The sequence below is a fragment of the Microplitis mediator genome, chromosome 1 (genome assembly GCF_029852145.1).
Source record: "Microplitis mediator isolate UGA2020A chromosome 1, iyMicMedi2.1, whole genome shotgun sequence".
Lineage (NCBI taxonomy): Eukaryota > Metazoa > Arthropoda > Insecta > Hymenoptera > Braconidae > Microplitis > Microplitis mediator.
Window position 1 is genome coordinate 11707120 of NC_079969.1, and position 18586 is coordinate 11725705.

The following is an 18586-nucleotide window of genomic DNA, read 5'->3' on the forward strand; positions in this document are numbered from 1 at the left end:
TTTGTTTGCAGAAGAGTTATTATTGCAAAATGATGGCCAAGGCACTTACAATTACTAATTTTTTGACAATCGCATATTTTATCAATAATTTTTATAAAAGAATGAAGAAGACCAAAACGTTTTTTATTCAAGTATTTAAATGCTACATAAGAAGAATTATTTTTTAATGTTTCTTTATAATTTTTTGATATAAACAATATACCATTTAATAATAATCGAAAATATTCTAAACCATAAACACCTCGAATAATTATTACTATCATTAATTATATGTTACTAATTGTAAGTATTTTTTAAAATTGCGTTGTAACTGTCTAATTTTGTTTTATTCTGACTTTAATGTAACTTTTTTTAACTTAAATCTAAGTAAAATGTATTAAAATCGACGCAATTCTGACTTGAATGTGACTTTTTTTAACTTAAATCTAAGTAAAATGTGTTTAAATCGACGCAATTCTGACTTGAATGTGACTTTTTTTGTCTTAAATCTAAAAGAAATAGAGTCAAACTGAACCAGTTTTGACTTGAACGTGACTTATTTTGTCTTAAATCGATCCTAACTAAGCTAGAAAAAGTCAAATCTAAGTCAAGTGTTATGGCAATTTTACACTGACTAAAAAAATTAACGTAGGTGAAATTTGAAGGATTTTGACTTAAATTTTAAGTCATAATTAAGATTTTTTTTCGACCCGGGTTCGGACAAGTTTAGGTCTCTTTGAATAAAATTTTATGATTTTGACATGATTTCGGTTGAATTTAGCCTTTTCGGCCCTTATTCTGCCAAATATTTTTACTTGGGATGAAAAAATAAAAAGATAGTTATTTTTCGCCTATTAGTATCGTTAGAAAAATATAATGAATTTAGACGAACTTTACGAGAATTAACTGTAGGCTTATCATTTAACTAATTTGAGTTACGTTAAAAACTATAAAGAACCTATGGATTCGAAAATTTAACAAACTTACTAATCGAGTATTTTGGTCGGTGACTTTTGAAAGGCTTATAAAAATACCTTAGAAACCCGTCGGAACTACTAAATAGATATATTTTTCTTAAAGCTACATAGTTACTGTGTAATTATTACTATGCTGCATAGGCATATTTACTTGACATTTCTCTCCATGTGTGAACTCTAATATTTTTTTTATTTACACTTGATTTACTAGCTTTATTTTATTTTCAATCCTAATAAGAAGGAGTTTATGAATAATTTAAAGTATTACTTTATTTTTCCCATTTTTTCAAAGATAAGCGGTGTATATACTTTTAAACTTTTCTTTGGCTAAAAGATAATACACTGGGAAATTTTTCTGGTGGCAAGGATTATGACTAAGGATTCTACTAGCGAACAAAAAGACTCGACCTAGCTTTACTTTTAGGTTTTTTCCCAATATCTAATTCGTTTCATACCTTCGACAAGTCCTTAGAATATTTAAACTTTAAAGTCTAAAATGACGAGATGACTTGGACCACCCGCATCCATCATTTAAAGTATTATCCCGGAAGGTGGCGTAGTGTCAAAACATCGAATATGCCTCATTGCCTTTACTGTCCCACTTTATCTTTACAAACTACAAAACGAATTCAAGTTAATTCATAGGATTATAAGTAAATACTAAAAGCTAAACTGGTGTTTTACTGGTACTAACTTTTACTTTCTAACAACATTTTAAAATATCACTATTTTTACACCCAACTATACAAAATCATATTTTATATTTTTTCAAAACGGTTTTACTTCACTAACTATTGTTAGTAATTTTTTAATATAATTTTATTATAAAGTTAATCAGAAGTCTTGCCATGGATTAATAAATTAAATATTCATAAAATGAATTCAAAGTCCTGTCAAATTCATAACATAAATGCTACCGTAATGGCCGTTCAATTTCATATACAAAAGACCTTCTCGCCATATTTATTTTGCCCACTTTTCTACCTCTCGTACTTCTTGATAGTCACTGTATGAACCCATACTGGATTATATATATATATATTTTCATGTTTGTAGGAGTGGTAACACCATGTATTAAGGGGAAAGTACGCTTGATGTGTACACAAGTCGTGCCCGTCAACTGACAGCAATGGCTATATATTCTATTGCCATGCGATGAGAACCGTGAAAAGGGGAGTAACAAGACACATAACAACGAGGTGTGAGTTTATTAACGTATACAATCAGTCCCCATCGTTACTAATTCTCTATATGTGCTTCGAAAAAAATAAAACCGGTCAAGTACGGATCGAGATTGAGGTATAGATTTTTGCACTCATAAATTTCAAGAGAAAAAAAAAATTCGACGGCCAAAAAGTAAAAAATTACAATATTTATTTTGGTTTAAGTTTGTTTACGTTGTGGTTAGACTCGTTTTCGGCATCAAAACTTTATATGGAAACAGTTCATGTAAGCCAATTAATAAGAAAATAACTGATAGACTTTTTTTTTTTTGCGGACCAAAAATAGATAATTCTAATAATTGTTCATTGACTATCAACTAAGATTAATTGTACATGGTATTCTCAACGAAGGTAATTTTTGAACGGTTCTAATATAGTTTTGAAAACAAATATAGAAAGAAATTGAAAAAAAGTATAAGAATATGGTGTTTTTTCAGGCAATAAGGAGACACATACCGATATTTAGCGACTCTTATGTTTTTTCAACCAGCAGGAAACTTCCTTATTGCTGTCGTTGGGGACAATCCCCTCTGGTAGTTTAGTCCGTCTGGTGCCACGCTGTCTGCCGAAACTATTTTAGTGAACATCTCTCGAGTTTTTTTCATATATTTGGGCCGCTAACTCGATAATTTTTGTATCTTTAAGATCATTTTAAGTGACTTATATACCTAGGTGAACATTTTCTGGGGTCTAGGGTCTCCAAGACTAGTGATGATGCGTATAAAAAAAGACAGGAATTAAAATTTTGAGAGAAAAAAAAAGAAAAGAAAAGAAAACACAATAATAATAAAAAAGAAAAAGAAAATACATGAAAATATATCAGCAAGAATAAGTTCCTTTGTTTGTTATGATGAGGGCAACTAATATGCGATAGAACATTTGGCATCAAACCAAATATGAATTCTTTATAGATAACGGGTAAAAGCTAAAAAAAAAAAAATTTAATAACTTCATGACCACAATTCATTGCAAGTCAATTTTATTTATAAGAAAGTAATGATTTGACAAAAGAAAATAGAAAAGAAAGTTCATTCATTCGAACGCATCAAAAATGTATGATTTTAACAGGAACTTAACAATTTACACTAAAAATATCATTTTTATTAAATCTATAACTTATTGATCTAAAGTTAAAAAAGGCCAATGGGCAACCGAATTGGAAGTCGATTTCCTACCATTTATTTATTAGTTTTCAAGCTTCCCGATAAAAATTAATTCAAAAACAAATTTTTTAAATCATTTTTTGTGAATTTCGATGCCATCAGATGTATAAATAAATCGTTTAATTACCTAGTTGAATAACAGAAATATGCACGGCTTTTGGTTTCAGATTATTAATACGTAAAACAGCAGAAGATGATTTTTTTTCAAAATTTGTGAAATTTTCGATACCTTTATTTACAAATTCGGCTCATTATGAACTTGATCAAGCTATCAAACCAAAATAAATGTGTGCCAAGTATCACTCAGATCAGAATTGTGATCAATATTATCTTGACAAATCATATAGTTGCTTTTGAACGTAGTATTAATCAATGAATGATACATTTTTAGATAAAGTTGTAGTAGTATTATTTGAAGCTTATTTTATTAGCTACAAGATGCAATCAACGTAATTGAACTTGAACGTTGCATTCAAAAGATGAGAGTTAAAGCAGTAAAAATTTTTTTTTCAATTTTTTTAAAATTTTCAGTCATTGATCTATTTGAAAAAATTAACGAAATGGTGAGTTAAATAACGAAAATTAAAGCTAGTTTCATGAGCTTTCAGATAAATCTAACAGGAATGAGCTATCGCTTTCTATTCAAAAGCTATTTGGAGAGGAATTGACAAAAAACGATTTTTTTTTATTTTGAAAAAATTCAAACCCACAACTTTTGAACTGACCGACTGATTTGGCTCATCTTCAAACTCGACCTAGAGTTATACCCAAAAAAAAAGTATGATAAGTTTCATTCAAATTCGTTTGTAATTGTAGACGCTATCGTATCCATAAGTCGAGTTATATCCCACACGGAGAAAATTTTATGGTAAAAGTTACCATTAAGTTATAGTACAATTTTAAAACTGAATTATATGATTGATAATATCATTTAAATTATTAAGTAAACAATCTGAATGGTAGTGTCTACCATCTATATGGTAAAGTTTACAATTATTTATAATAACCAGAAATTATAACTGTTATTATCTTAAATAATTACTACTATTTATAAAAAATCGTAATTCTTAATAACCTGATGATAATGGTTACTATCAGCCAAAATAATAATGACCATCTAAGCTAATAAAAAATCAAAATATAAACGTTATAGTCTGACGCTTGTCTATGTGTAATTTGATTAACTGGGGAAGTGATTAATTTCACACGCACACACACACACACACATACATATATATACGCACGTGCACATGCACGCACACATGTACATAAATACGGGGTCGCACACTCACCCGCACTCATGCGCACACTTACCCCCACACACGCGCACCCATGCGCACACTTACCCGCACACCTGCACACGTGCGCACACTTACCCGCACACATATACCCACGCACGTACACATGCACACACAGCGCGAGCGCACTCATGCACACACTCGCGCGAGCACACACACATTCTTAGTTAAGAATTTTTACAACTTTGAATGGTAACAGTTACCATCTTCTATTGTAACAATTATAATTTTTAATAATTACAATTAGCATCTTCGATAGTTACCGTTACCATCATCAATTGTAACTGTTATCATTTTCAATGGTAATACTGATCATTATAACCACTGAAAAATGTTATTACCATTTTAGATGGTTAAAATTACTATTTTTGTATAGTAGATACAATAATTAATTTCTCTCCGTGCATGTATATTAACTAACAGTATTTTTTGAACCTACTCGACCAATTATATTAAGTTATGACAAATTTGTTTGAAAATTCTACCATGAGGAAAAATACAATAGATTTCTATAAAAAATCGAATATTTAAGATGTAAGGTAAAAGCACCAATTATTGACAGGGGTCCAATTATTGACATCCTATCTTATTTGAAGGTATATGTAATTACCTACTATATTAATCATAATCGTATACATTTATAAACAATCTTTATAGTTAAAAAATTGAAAAAATATTATTGTTAATGAAAAATATCCAACATTTATTTATAAAAAAAATTAAATTTATTCGTGTCTATAAATACAGCTCGTCAATTTTCTTAACTATTCTGGTTAGAAAAGCAGTCTGTTAAAACGATGATTTTTAATTATTTTTTCATCTAATCACATCAACTGGTTTTCTTATAAAGAAATAAAATATGAAAAATTATTAATATGATAGAGTTACAGTAAATTTCATGATTTTTAATTTTAAAACAGTGGATGTGAATAATTAGTACATAATATTGAAGTTGTATCTTATATTGACAGGTTAGTAGACAGCGGCATAACCTCGCTTGTTTAAAAATTTTTTAAACATTAGTCTGTTACAAACCATAACGACAATTCCGGCGAACCTACGCTGTCATATATTTACTATTGAATTGTTATAAAAAAAGTGATTAATTGATTTTAATTTTAGTTTGATTGAAAAATATTTTGAATAGTTTCGTGATTAAAATTCGTTCAATTAATTTAACAATAATTAATAAATTAGAAATTATTTAGATACTTTATTTCTTACATTTATTTCTACAGATTAATGACGCATGCGCATTATGGGTGTCAATAATTGGAGCAATAGCATGTCAATAGTTAGATCAGTCGAGTTTTTAACCTGTCAATAATTGGTGTATCCTGGTTATTTATTTCATCACTTGAAATTAATTAGTAAATCTAATTTATTATCATCAAAAAGCATGAATTTGATTAGTTAAAAGATTAATTAAGACAATGTTAAAATCCAAATTCAATAATTTTAATCGTTAATACGGTAAAAAAAAATGAAATTATAGTCTTGTCTCTTATAGTGTCAATAATTGGTGCTTTTACCTTAGATCAATAATTTTCGAGCTCCCGCTATAATATAAAATTTTTCAAAAAAATCTGAAAAAAAGTTGACCCTCTGGACCAACACAAAAGTTCCAGCTGTTTCCGAACCCTCTGTGCTCGCTCAAAAATTACTCGTAAATTTTTGAACTCTTCGAGCTCAAAAAACGGTTGGACCGAATGAAAGTACATTTCACTGAAAAAAGGTAATTTTTGCCCGATACGTCTTCAGAATGAATTAAATGATATGCGCGTTCTCATTAATAGGGCTTCTTATTAAGACTTAAATTCGATTTAATTTTGAAACAAATCGGTCGCGCGAACGTCGAGTTATGCGACAAAAACCACATGGTTTTTTTTTTTAATTTTTATCTTTTGAATAACTTGGAAAATGCTTAACCGATCAACTTCAAGATCTGGCCAGTTCTAAGTCTTGGTAAGCCTTTCAATTGCCGCCTGTACGTTCAAATCAAGTGATTCGTTATCATCTAAAAGTGTAATTGAGCTCTATGAAAATAATATAATAGAATGTAGTAAATCATTTGTATCATATTCATAGTTCGAATAAACAATAACATTAAGTAATTTAAAATGCAGCGTTTATAAAGTATATTATATATTTTTTATTTTCATGAGACAACATTTTTAAGTACCTTATTTGATATATTTTTTTCTAAGCAGAATGAAAGATAATAAAAATGTTATAGTTATTAATCGTTAACGTTTGCCTAAAGACAATAAACTTACCACTAAAACTGAAGAGATTTCACTATAATTTAAGTATTAAGCTAATATTTATTCTTGAGGCAATGAAATGGTTATTTTTATTTACTATTCATATCAAATGTTTACATCTATTTACTCTAACAAATTCTCTTTCTGCGTTACTATTAATTTGTTTTTAATTAATCGATATATTTAGCAACTTTATTATACTAATAATGATATCTAAATTTCTCAATAAACATTAATAATACAACAACAGAAAAAGTATACCCAGAGGTGGTAAATAAAATTAGCACGGACTTGACACTAAACGGGTGCTTACATTTATCCATCTGCGGTTCTTTGATGACTTTTTCTTAAAAACGAAAAGCCAAGAACACCCCGAATATCTCATAGCTTAGTCGTATCTGTTCTCACCGTCTTTTGATGTTGCATTATCGACCTTCTTATATACACTCATGCAATTTTTTATGTGTTTTAAACTCCTCTATCAATATGAATCTCAACTCTGATGACTGTTTTCGACTTGAAGTTTTTTAAGAAAATTTTACATTCACTGTTATAAGTCGGGAGTGAATTATTGGGAGTGATTACGGATTTTTAAAGAAAATCACTCCACATACAGAGTAAATAGGGAGTTTTTTTTTCCACTGGAGTGATTTTGGAGTGACGTGGATTTTATTTCAATCCGTATTCAATACGATTTGGAGTTTCAATATAAAATTAAACTTCCCTTTGGAGTGAATTTTATTCCAAGGGGATTAAATAATTACACGGTCATTCGCTTTACATTCACTCCGGATTTATTCCACATTCACTCTGCAAATTCTTTACATTAAAGTTAAAATGTAATTGTGAATATAAATTTACATAATGGAGACGTTGGCAAATTGAATTATGTATTTGCTCATACGTTTTTGGTCGGATAAACGCCAGTTTTGGACCTCTACCTTTTCTAGGATATCTGGATTTTTAGTTTAGGTTTGTAAACTTTTTCGTCACATGGCAAAGGCTCTATTTTCTATAATGGAAAAGAAATCTCCATAGTTAAACTTGACAAGAGACAAGAGTAGTTTTAACTCTCGACCTTGTTCTCTTTTCCTTATACTGAAGATGCGTTGAGATGTTTCTTGAGATGCTTCTTTCAATCCCTACATTTTAAGTCTTTCCAGATGCTAACCATTCACTAAGCCGAAACAAATGTAGGGAAATTCATATTCTTTTGAATGCATCTATGGAATGCTTCTCTTTTCGATACTTCCCGGATCACAATATTATTATTATTTCAAATTTATCGATATAATTATTTAAAACAATGAAATATTTGTTATTTAAGTAGCAGAAAGAGAAAATATACTGATACTTACTTTGATGTGAGAGATAAAATTTTTCATTGATCGGTTTATAGATCAAATTCAAAATTTCTGTATCTGAGATATTGATTGTCGCATTAAATTTTTTCAAACTAAACCATCTTGTTTTTTTGAAAGCTACTATTTATTTATACTACTATTATATTAATGATATTGCTAGCATTAAGTAATACGTCGACTCATTGCTGCTTTTAAAAATAATTATTTAAATGTTCAAATGTACGTGCACGTTAAAAATGGTATAGTTAAATTTACCACAGTCGGGGATACATATACTACACTGACCAGTAATATAGGATAGAATTTACGCATAGTAACGATTACTAGCTCATTGTGGTACAAAAAGTGCTGTAGTAACATCTACTACTATCATTAGTAACAACCATCAGTAAAAACAACTCCTTAGTAAATGACAGATGTGGTTCTTACTACAACGTAGTTTAAAACTTTTTATCTTAACTTTATTCATTAAATATATACTAATTGGTATTCATTATTTGTCAGGGTATTTGAAAAGCTTTAAAAATTTGAAATTTATTTCACATTGTTCGCACAAAGACTTTTTAGATATATTAAAATAGATTTGTAAATAACTAATCCAGAATATCATACGGACAAAGTTTTTAAAATAGATTTTGCACACCTCAATCACAAACGCGCTGTGTGTGCCTTATTAAGAAATAATTTCAACCCGGTATTGAGTCGATTCAATATTCCAATAATTTAACATAAATTATTTTAATCCAAGAAGTCGGTGCTGTCAGTTGTTACGTATGAATCTTCTAAGCCATGATACACTGTAAAAAATCGGGAGTGAATCCAGATTTGATTTCAACCCGAATTCACTCCGCCACTCGGAGTTCCGGAGTTTTAAAAAAAATCACTCCGCATACAAAGTGAATTGTGAGATTTTTTTTTAGCGGAGTAATCTCGGAGTGACGCGGATTTTATTTCACACCCAACTCACTCCGGTCCGGAGTTTTAACATTTAAATGGATTTATATTAAACTGTTAAACAGTGAGTGTGTGCGAGTGTATGTATGTGTGCGTGTGAGCGAGAGCGAAGGTGTGTGTGCGTGCGGGTGTCTGTATGCGCGTGTGTGTGCACGAGTGTGTGTGCATGTGTGTGTGTGTGCCTGTGTGCGAATGTGTGCGTGCGTGTATGTGCGTATCAGCTGATCAGTCATGTAATACGCGAGTTTTTACTTCGATTTTATTTAGTTTAGTTATTATTTATTAACAATATTTTTAAAACTTCTCTCCGGAGTGAATTTCATATAAAATAATAAATTGGCCTAATTTTTCTTCGTTCACTTACAAAGCTTTTTTCGCAAGAACTCTTTGAAAATATCTATCTAAATCCTTTTTGATGAATTGTATTTAATAAAAAAAATTTTAATCGGTCGAGTCATGTGGGGCATGTAAACGCAGTAGGTAAGTGCGCTCAAACCCATGCATTTCAACCCGAAATAAATGGGTTTGCGCACACTTACCTACAGCGCACACTTGCCTTGCATGACTCTAATTAATGAAAAAATTAGCTGCCATTTTTTATTTTTATTGTTACTTTTTTTTTCTTTCATCAACTATTTTCAGCAGCACTATTATGTGATAGTAGGATTAAAAAAAATAAAAAAGCGAGATACTACAGTAAAAATTAATTCTAAAACAGGCTACTACATTTGTCGACGCGATGACCACAAAATGTAGCTCAATTAATACTAGTTAAGTGTGGTAAATTTAACTCCGTCATTGTTTCACGTGTACATACAAACAAACTTGACCAAAAATAAAAATTGAATAAAACTATTTGATGAAATTATTCAAGTTAATACACTCTAAATAACATCATAATTGTTTATTAAAATGTGCGTCCTATATCACATGGATAGATAGATAGATAAATATATTTATTTGATCCTAGAGCCGTAGCTCTCTGAAGACTATCAAAAAATACAAAAAAATTTTATAAAATATAGACATGTGTATGTTTTACATTTTTAACAAAAAAAATTAATTAATTAATTATTAATATTCAAAAAATGATCAAAATAAGCAATCTTAAATTCTATAATAGTTTGCGTTGTCGTTAGTTCTGGCGGTAAAGAATTTCATACATATACCATGAATTAAAAACGAGTCTTCATCTATTGTTGATCTACATTTTGGTATTCTTAAGTAGTCTTGCTTAATATCTCCTCTATGTGACAAAACAGGCAGAAACTCCAATTTCGATCTAAATATTTGACTAAAGTTCAAATGTATTTCTTTGTAAAATAGGCAAGCAATAAAAAAATCTCTCCTTGATTTTAACTTTAACCAACCTAATCTTTTAAAATACGCACTGACATGTTCAAACTTAGCAATTTTATAAATGAATCTAACACACGCATTCAGTTTCCTTTGTAATTACAGTTGTAATCTATTTGTAATTTTAGTAAAAGCTGCAGCACAATAATTAAAAATAGAGAGGTTGCCATAATATTATGGTAACGATTACTATAATATATATGGGTGCCGTTCCTATAATCAACATTTCAAAAAAACCGGTTAACCATGCATTATGGGAATCATTCCCATAATATATTGTAATTGTTACCATAAATTTCTCTCCGTGTAATGAAATATACTTACAATTATAATTACAATTGTAGATACCAAATTTTACAGTTTCTAATGTATTTTTAATGGAATGAAACTTTATTATGAATGAGACGCTATTAAAAACTGAAAAAAGTTTTATATAAAAATGTAGTAATCACTACGTCTTAGAAATGATGTATTTTTTACAGTTTCGGAGTAGAGAGACTTTACTCAATATTTGAAACTGTAATTTTTACCATAATTCTATGCTGTCTTCATGCTACTGTTACTTTAGTAATTTTTCCATAAAATTTCAATGAAAAAAATACCGTGAAATTTTCCAAGTGTATACAGATTAATAAAAAAACCGGATAAAACAAATCTTCAGATTTAGAATAAATACACGGAAAAAAATGAACTATAGAAATTGAGAACGACAAGTAATATAATGATAAAGTGATCAGTAAAAATTGTAATTCTAAATAGTAATTTTTTCGTTTCCTGCATGAAAATAATGTATAGTTCTAAAGTATACTACAAAGTATAGCCATGTGTATACTTTCTATAAATGCGACAAAATATCTCATAAGTGAGTTATAACATGTGATACTTAGTTATTATAAATTTAAGATATAATTAATTGTATAGTATTACATATACGTAAACTATACCTTAATGTATACTTTCCAATATATTCGAAATTTATAAACTAAACTATAGTTGATCGAAGATATTTATGACAGAAGTAGAAAATATAATAATCGATATACATTGCAAATCTATCAACGAGTATATCTCAAATATATAAAAGAAGTATAAAAAAAAGTATACAAATTAGTATAGCTCAGAAAAACGAAAATTATATCGGTCGAAAATAAAATTATCTTCATAAAATTTATCTCTCAAGACGATTTCTTCTTACTCCAAAACAACTTAGGTCTTGATCAGAATTTTCTCCTGAGAATTCCGATATAATTAGAGTATACTGATTGTATATAATTTTTATTATATAATTCAGGTATAGTTTAGCTTATACAAAATTTATATAACTCAGCGTATATAAAATTATAAATCTTACTTATACTGATAAAGTATAATCAAGTATATCAAAACGGCAAAAAATAGTAGCATGAAAATATATTGGGAATTATATATTGAAATCTAATTTTATACATACAATTATAATTTGAGATATACTTTTCGCCTTTGAACCTTTTTTATGCGGGTTATGATTAAAACGTGAATAATTGAAAAATAAGTATGAAAATTTATTAAAAATCGTAACTGATACTTAGAAAATTGACGACACGTATTATAAAATGTATTATTTGGAATGTCAAAATTCCCCATAATGACACCCGGGTTTCGGGTTATAATTTCAAACACTAATTCTTAAAGTTTATTTTTTTCCGTGTACGTACGCACGCACATACACATTAAAAATTAGCAGCGAAAGCTTTATAAAGAATAACAATTTACAATGCACTGAAAAATATGTGCAGTGAGCATATTATTTTTTATTGTTGTTTTAATGATAAATTTTACTAAATGTAGTTCTTATACTTTAATGTCGGTTAATAGTTCAAATTGAAGACACTAAAGTCAATAATGAAACTTTCATGAACATTTATTATGAAAACAAATATAAAATATTTTCATTAAGCTCGTCGAAAACTCAGTATCTAATTTCCATAAGAAAAATTTCTCCATGTAAGTAAAATCGAAAAAGTTTCTATGGTCACAAAGTGATTGATACTTTTTTTTCCTTCATGTACCTGTTCCGTCGCGTATATCAAGGTCGATTCGAAGCTTCTATATTGACTGAGAAAATATACAAAAATCTGGCGTCGCACAGATAGGGGATAAGATAATTCCAACAATGTTTTTATTTAGTCTGGTATGATAATATTTTAACATAATAATCTTTTCAACTTACATTAAGATTTATTCGTAATCGGTAATTATATTTATATAGTCGATTATCGCCAATTAAGACTTATTATTTTTACAATCAATTAGTGCGTCAAAATTATTTATGTTTTTTAAGAAGAAAACGTTCTTGTTGTGAAACAGAAATAAATCTACAATAATAAACAAGCGGCTCTAGACCTAAAAGCACAAAATTAAAAGCTTAATATCCGTGTACAGTATAAGCACTGCTTGGATTTAAAACAATCAGACGATTGTATTTTTATAAATCAATCAAAGAAGAAACAACGACACTATTATCTCATTTTTAATAGAGGTCACAGTAAATCAATCAAATACAGTAATATTTTCAGACGAAGCTTTATTTTTTGAACGATTAAAATTTAATTTATCAATAGCAGATCCATCTATATGAAGATTTCTGAACTTAAGTAATCGAGTTGACAACATATTGATAATACCGGCAGAATAATGTTGGTAAGCTAAAACTCTACTTCAGTAGAAACCAACTTGCGTGATGCCTGATAGCCATCTTATCCACAAATTAACTTCGAGCTACTGCCGTATACTGTAGCCAATATAAAGGAAAGTGTTGGAGAGCAAAGCAGTTACCTTCAAGTTGACGGTAAATTGTCTGTAACTTGTATTCAATTTGACTACAATTTCCGGATAGAGAAGTTGGCCGCAAAGGGTGGCATTTCCATAAAGTTGATGGCAACTTTCCGAGAAACTTGTCGATAACTTTCAGCTCGTGTAACTGTTAACTACAAGTTGGCTACAAGTTGCTCAGAAACTTGGTGACAGGTTGCGGCAGTAGATTGTCGCCAAGTTTCTGAGCAACTTGTAGCCAGCTTGTAGTTAACAGTCAGACAAGCTGAAAGTTGTCGACAACTTGTCGTCAAGTTGGTCGCAACTCATGTACACCAACTTTTTGATAAGAAACTCTGGCTATCAGGGGTGTTACTGTCAGACAATGACGTTAAGTTGATTGAAAGTTTCACTTCAAATTTACGGCAAGTTTCACAGTTAAATTACATTCAGATGACGGCAGTAAATTTGCATCAACTTGCACGGAAGTATTATCCAGCCAAGGCTTGCCAGAAACTTATCGTTAAGTTAGCCGTAAATGTTTCACTGCAGAACTTGCTAAGCAATTGTATTTAGAGTGTGGCTATCAGGGATTCCTCTCTAGGTAGCAAAAGTTAAGAGTGAAAACTGTCTGACATATATCTGCGACCTACATACAGTAAGTACGGGCACAGACTAATGGAATTAACAAACGCTGATAAGATTAATCTTTGCAAATATAACGTTAGCCAAGCTAGCGGCAACCTACTACTGCAATTTGTCGCCAAGTTGACTACAAAGATCGGCTATTCCATACGTTGACAACTTAGACTCCAACTTTCTGAAAAAGTTAATAACAAAAGTTGGCATAGATTAGTTGACGGCAAGTTGCCGTCAATTGTTCCCGAAAATTGGCGACATGTTGCTCTAGTAGATATCGACAACTTTTCAGGAAAGTTGACAACAACTTGCAGTCAACAATTACAAAGGCTGAAGTTTTCGACACTTGCCGTCAACTTAATCGCAACTAATTGACACTAAATTTCTAATCAGAAAGTCTTGCTATCAGGGTAGCCAAGCTGACAGCAAGCTAGCGATAATTTACTACTGTAACTTGACGCCAAGTTGGCATTCCCATAAGTTGACGACATCGACAGAGAGAAGTCTTCTCTCTGACATCGACACCAACTTTTTGAGAAAGTTGATGACAAAAGTTGGCATTTATTGGTTGACGGAAAGTTGCCTTCAATTATCCCAGAAAATTGGCGACACATCGCTGCAGTAGATTGTCGACAACTTTCTAGAAAAGTTGGCAACAATTTATAGTCAACAATTACAAAGACTGAACTGAATTAAAAGGCTGACTTGTCGTGAGCTGGATTGTAATTAATTGACACCATCTTTCTGATCAGAAAGTCTTACTATTCATAAATTATTTATTTCCGATAGCCTATCCGATCGCAAAAGTTGGGATTTTCATAAGTTGATGACAACTGGATGCCAACTTTCTGAGAAAATTGATGACAAAAGTTGGCATTCCATTATTACACAGAAAGTTGCCTTCAACTTTCTGGGAAATTTGGCAAAAACTTGAAGTCAACAATTACAAAGGCTGAAGTTGTCGGCGGCAACTAGATCGCAACTACTTGACATCAATTTTTCGACGAGAAAATCTTACTATCAGGAATTATAATGAAATGTCTACTTGATCAAAATTACAAATTATTAGTGTTGACTGTACGTAAAGATCTGTACATTGATTTGAAAAAAAATATAGATCATTCGAAAATTACATATTATTTGCGGCACACGATTTCTCACAATAGATAGTCGACTAAAAGAAAAAAAAAGTTGTTTATTATAGAAATGAATTGCGATGTAAAGTCTTTTCTTTTTTACAATGTAATAAATAATTACTATTTATAAATATATGAATGTCATCTAGTGTAAGATCTCACATAGAAAAACAAGTATCGATATTATTATAATGACATCAGTAAAAATTAATATTGCAATAAATCCGAAAGAAAAATGAATTTTAAATACAAGTTTAAATAAATGATATGTATAGAAAATAGCAAAGGGTAGAACAAGATAACTGTAGGGTTTAACATACGTACAACCAGTGGTATAAAATTACGGTATCATCTAAACAACAAGACTTGTCGGCCCGTCTGATGACGGCCTGGGTGGGCTATCTTCGTTCCCTCGCATGATCTATACAGTGAACTACACATCACGTGCTCACTGCTCAGTCAGAACATCACATGAGGTACTTACTTTTATTCTCCTCTTTTCAACCATCCTTTTGCAACTTTTCTGTTATGGAAAATTATCATTTTTCATCATGATTAACGTCTCGTTATGAATATTGATAGTTTTTAAGCTCAGGTAAGTTAATCGAAGTCGACCAACATGAATCTTACGGCAATTAAAAGTTTCTATTCAGCTGCAATGCTGATTAATTTTTTAATTCAATCAACAATTTTTAAGTTAATAAAGTCTAATTAAAAACAAAAATTTTTTCTCAGTGATACTTGAAATTACTCGAAATCCACTAGTTTGATTCTGAATTGCTGCTAAAACCATCTAAATCGGTTTGTTCCTTCAAAGATGTAAAATATTTCTCCTCACACGTGTATACACACGCACACAGATATTTTGCTAAAAATAATCTGAAATACTTCCGAAGACCGCACGACGTTGCAATCTGTTGAGAATTCCAATTTCCAATTTCAATCATACATACTCAGATACGATTATACGTGATCAGGGATGTTTCATATAAAATCATGTATGATTCATATATATAGTCATTAGGGTGTTTCATATTTAGGCGATATTTTTTTTTTCTGTACTACCTGAAAAACTAACAATTTATAGTACAAAAAAAATATTCCCACTCGAAAAAAAATTCAAAGTCAATTAGGGGCTTAGCGCATCGAAAAATTCGATTTTCCATTTAAATAACATGGGTCAAAAAAATTTTTTTTGTTTGGAATTTTTTACCTCGGCAATGGATCATTGTACGAATAAGCCTAGCATACATTTTTGATAAATCCATCTGTTAAAGTTATTGGAGCTTGAAGTCAAGTTAGAGTAAATTTCGAGATCTTTTTACATTTCCGGCGAAACTATCAGACTTATCATACAATGTCATAGAATCTTTTTTGTAGACAATTTTATTTTCTACAAATTGTCTTTGATAAATTTTTTTTAAAATTCTGCAGTGTTTTCTAGTTATTTCCATTTTAATGTCAAGCTCTTAAAATCGATCAGAACACTATTTTTTTAGGAGCTTGGCATTAAAATGGAAATAACTAGAAGAGAATACAGAATTAAAAAAAAATTTATCAGAAATAATTTATAGGAAATAAAATTGTCTACAAAAAAGATCCTGTAACATTTTATGATAAGTCCGATAGTTTTGCCGGAAAAGTTAAAAGATCTCGAAATTTACTCTAACTTGACTTCGAGGTCCAATAACTTTTAAACAGATGGATTTATCAAAAAATTATAAGAGACTTTCTTTGTAAAGCGTTAAATTCCCTACAAAAATGTATGCTAGGCTTATTCGTACAATGATCCATTGCCAAGGTAAAAAATTCCAAACTAAAAAAATTTTTTTATCCCATGTTATTTAAATAGAAAATCGAATTTGTCGATGCGCTAAGCCTCTAATTGACTTTGAATTTTTTTTCAAGCGGGAATATTTTTTTTGTATACTATAAATTGTTAGTTTTTCAGGTAGGACAGAAAAAAAAATATCGCCTAAATATGAAACACCCTAATAGTCATATATGCTCTTATATAATATCTAACGCATGTACAATTCGTACACGGAGAAAATTTTTGGGTAAAAGTTACCATCAAGTTATAGTACAATTTTTAAACTGAATTATATGATCGATAATATCATTTAAATTATTAAATAAACAATCCTAATGGTAGTATCTACCATCTATATGATAAAGTTTACAATTATTTATGATAACCAGAAATTATAACTGTTATTATCTTAAATAATTACTACTATTATAAAAAATCGTAATTCTTAATAACCTGATGGTAATGGTTACTATCAGCCTAAATATTGATGACCATCTAAGCTAATAAAAAATTAAAATATAAACGTTATAGTCTGACGCTTGTCTATGTGTAATTTGTTTAACTGGGGAAGTGATTAATTTCACACACACACACACACACACATATATATATATATATATATATATATATATATATATATATATATATATATATATATATATGTATATATATATGCACACAAACACACACACGCACCTACGCACGGGTTCGCACACATGTACATACGCACACTGAGAGAAAAATTTACTAATATTTGATAAATTAATTTATCAAATATTCGACTGTATTTATTAAATACTATCCTACACATATCAAACATCGATCTTTCCATCGACTAAATATTAATAAATTGATATTAACATTTAATAGGTCGCTGATCAATATTTGATAGAAGTTTATTAATATTTAATAAACTTTTATCAACTATTGATATGTGAGATTTGTATATGGTATTAATGAGTGTGGTGGCGTTGTACTCTCTAACCTAACATATTGCCTTATACATGCGTTACAACTAACGAATTGTTTTTATGCTTGTTGAAATCATAAAAAAAAAAAAAAAAATCGGTCTGTCAGTTGACCCTGCGGGCCAGCCCCAAAACTTCCCGCTGTTTCCGAGCTCACTGAGCTCGAAAACATTATTGTGAATATATTTTCGAGCTCTTCGAGCTCGCAATTACTTTTGTATGCCATTGTTTTGTAAAAAACCATTTTTTAGCATTTCTTTCTTCCACGATATCTCGCGAACGAATTAACCGATTTTGATGGTTGAGGTGGCAATCGACGTGTTTTATCAAGTTCTCAAGCTGATCAAATTTTGAAATTGATTTATTCAGCCGTTTTTGAGAAATTTCAAAAAAACCAAGGAAAAAATTTTTTTTGAATTCTTTCGTCAACGGTTTCTCTTGAACGAATGAACCGATTTTGATGGTTGAGGTGGCATTCGACGCGGCTTATAGAGTTTTAGATCTGATTAGATATTGGAATAAATCCATCGAGCAAATTAAAAGTTATCCAAATAAAACATTTTCGAAAAAATTTTATTTTTGAAATATCTCTGAACGCACCCTACCGATTAAGTTCAAATTTATACGGCCTCAAGACATTAACAAGCCGCGTCGAATGACAC

At 30.0% G+C, this 18586-nt stretch overlaps 1 long non-coding RNA gene across 2 annotated transcripts in view; it reads right to left on the reverse strand.

Annotated features, from left to right (window-relative positions):
* Positions 1–18586, reverse strand: part of LOC130678235 (uncharacterized) — a 125538-nt gene that overhangs the window by 75916 nt on the left and 31036 nt on the right. The gene's annotated exons all lie outside the window — the stretch shown is intronic.